This window comes from Lolium rigidum, chromosome 5, assembly GCF_022539505.1.
Source record: "Lolium rigidum isolate FL_2022 chromosome 5, APGP_CSIRO_Lrig_0.1, whole genome shotgun sequence".
NCBI classification, from domain to species: domain Eukaryota; kingdom Viridiplantae; phylum Streptophyta; class Magnoliopsida; order Poales; family Poaceae; genus Lolium; species Lolium rigidum.
This window is the reverse complement of record NC_061512.1, coordinates 51,883,509-51,886,628: the sequence shown is the minus strand read 5'-3', so window position 1 is coordinate 51,886,628 and position 3,120 is coordinate 51,883,509.

Below are 3,120 nucleotides of genomic sequence, written 5' to 3'. Positions count from 1 at the left end.
CTAGGAAAATTGCCCGTGCGTTGCCACGGGTGAGAAAAATTTGTGCCCGACATACATTCTGTAGGTAACCAATTTCTTTCTGAGAATTCATCGTATCAGGCATCTCTTGGCTTGATTCAATTGAGGGCATTGCTGAGGATCCTCCGGAGGATTTTTCTGACCCAAACCTCCTACTTCTATATGAGTGATATGTGTACACTTTCAGAATCCTGATTACCAAAAACAAAAAAGAAAAAGACCATCGGACGTTGAGGTCGTCGGAGACTCCCCGGAGACCTCGCAGCAAAATATTTGTATTAAAGTAGAAAAACAGTAGAACAATCGTACCAAAGAAAATATTTAACAAAAAAAAACTATTTTGTGCTATGTACCAAAAGTTGTCCTCGTTGGAGACATCGCCAGAGAGACCTCGTAGCAAAAAGTTATACTAAAATAGCAGAACCGCAAAACAATTGAAGCAAGCGATTTCTATTATTGTAGCATCATTGCACCATTAACGACGGCCGTTTGCAACTCTGCCACATAAGTAGACTGTCAAAGCAGCACACGTGTGATATTTGTATAAGCATAGCCCTTCCTTTTGCAGCTCCGCCGCCCAAGCTGCGCCACTCACTAAGGAATGTTTGAAGCACAATATTTTTCCCTATGATGCAAATATAGAACGTTTGCCTCATAGTGTTGGGTTTCAAAAAAAAAAAAAAAAACAGAACGTTGTTACCAATGTGCCAATGTCGCACCCCCGATGGCAGCACCTTAGGAAAAGAAAAGGCTCAAAACATATATGGTGGAGTGAGCTTTTGCTTTTATTATCTCGTTATAAATTATGGTGAACTGAAAACCTTCCAAGATGATTCAGCTAGTATGGAGCTAGTAAGCGATTAGCTCACACCTTATCTTGTCTTTGTAAGTAAAACGGATAGAAGAATACACCCAAGGCACGAAGAGAAAGTTGTAAACGAAGGCCCGATGGCACCAGTTTCCGGCTATTGTAGCCTGATACCTGGAAAAGGTTCAACAGCAGATTCTTGTTTCGAGGAAACGAAAGGCAGATCGATCCAAACCCAACAGCACCGCCAGTGTCTTCGTCTCAGAAGATTTCATCAGGTAATAGGTCTAGAGATCTGTCGGTGCAGTGTGCACAGTTCTATGCAAGATGCTTAACTCAGCAAAAGCAGTCTCCGCTGTCTACTTCCGGGGCATAGCCTCGGGTGTGCAAAAAGAAACAGCAGCCCACTGTGGGCTCGAGACCCATCACCCGCCGAGCGCGGGCTTTATCTCTTGTTTCCCAATGAAGTGCCTCATTTGGAACATCAGAGGGTTCGGGCGCAAGGGGCGCCGTACCCTGCTCAAGGATTACCTCCGCGAGCATAAGATTGACGTAGTCCTTATCCAAGAAACGATCAAGCAAGATTTCTCTGACGCCGAACTCCGCAGCCTCGAAGCGGGAGATAGGTTCTTCTGGCATTGGCTCCCGGCTAATGGGCACTCAGGGGGAATGCTCATTGGTGCTAGAGAAAGCTCCTTCGAGGTGGGGGAGGTTGACATGGGCCAATTTTTCATCAGCACGTCCGTCCTTCACAGAGCTTCCAAACGCATCTTTGAGGTGGTTGCCATCTACGGCCCAGCCGATCACAGTCGTTCCCGCTCCTTCCTGGAAGAAATTTCGGAAAAGGTGGGCCGCGCCACGCGCCCGCTGCTTCTTGGGGGCGATTTCAACCTCATCCGCTCAGCGGAGGATAAAAACAACGACAATCTCAACTGGCCCCTTATCGATCTCTTCAATGAGCACGTGGCATCTTGGGCCCTCCGTGAAATTCCTCGCACTGGGGCGAGGTATACCTGGACGAATCGACAGCTTAACCCGGTCCGCTCGGTGTTGGACAGGGTGTTTATTTCCCCTGAGCTCGAGGCGCTCTTCCCTCTGTGCTCCCTTGTGGCTGAAACCAACCTGGGGTCCGATCATACCCCCTTGGTGTTTGACTCTGGAGACGGGCTCCCGCCTCGCACCAATAGGTTCTTCTTCGAATCCGGGTGGTTTGAGAGACCTGATTTCCGCCCTATGCTTTCTCAACGTTGGATTGATCTGGCCTCTCGAGCAAGGGGCAGAGACATTGTTGACTGGTGGAACTTCATGAGCTCGGGGCTCAGACAGTTCCTCCGCGGTTGGTGCCGTAACCGAGGAGCGGCCACGAAAAGAGAAAAAGCGGCGCTCCTCGCTCAGATCGAACAACTTGATGCTAGAGCAGACTCTCTGGGTCTTGAAGAAGAGGAATGGGCTGAACGCTATTCTCTCGAAGACCAGCTCCTCCACATTGTCCGCGAGGAAGAGGACTACTGGCAACAAAGGGGCAGGACAAAGTGGGCGCTCCAGGGGGACGCCAACACAGCCTATTTTCACGCCGTTGCCAACGGTAGGAGACGCAAGTGCACTATCTCCTCCATTGTCACTCCTTCTGGCCCCACTTCGGATCCCACTATCATCCAACAGGTGATCTATGACTTTTACCGTGACCTTTTGGGGTCCTCGTACGAGAGGATGTGCTCCGTGGCCCCGAACCTGCGGGGAGAGGCAGCGAAAGTGTCGGACTCTGATAATGAGCAACTCATGTTAACCTTTTCGGAGAAGGAACTGGAGGCTATTGTCGCTGACATGAAATCCAACACGGCCCCGGGCCCAGACGGCTTCCCCCCTATCTTCTTCAAGCGCATGTGGCCTTGGCTAAAACTTGGAATTCTTCACATCCTTAACGATTTTGTGCTGGGGCGCATTGACATCTCAAGACTCAACTTCGGGATCCTAGCGCTCATCCCCAAAGTTCCCGGTGCTGACTTGGTGTCCCAGTTCCGCCCAATTGCTCTCATCAACGTGGTGTTCAAGATTATCTCCAAAGCGTACGCGTCCAGGCTTGATCCTGTCGCCAATAAAATTATAAGTCCCTTCCAGACGGCGTTCATCCGGGGAAGGAACATTTTGGAAGGGCCTCTCGCCTTGATTGAGATTGTTCACGAGCTGCGGGTCAAGAAGCTAGGAGGGATCCTGCTTAAACTCGACTTCGAGAAAGCCTACGACAGGGTCAACTGGGGCTTCCTAGAGGAAGTGCTCCGCGCCAAAGGTTTTGA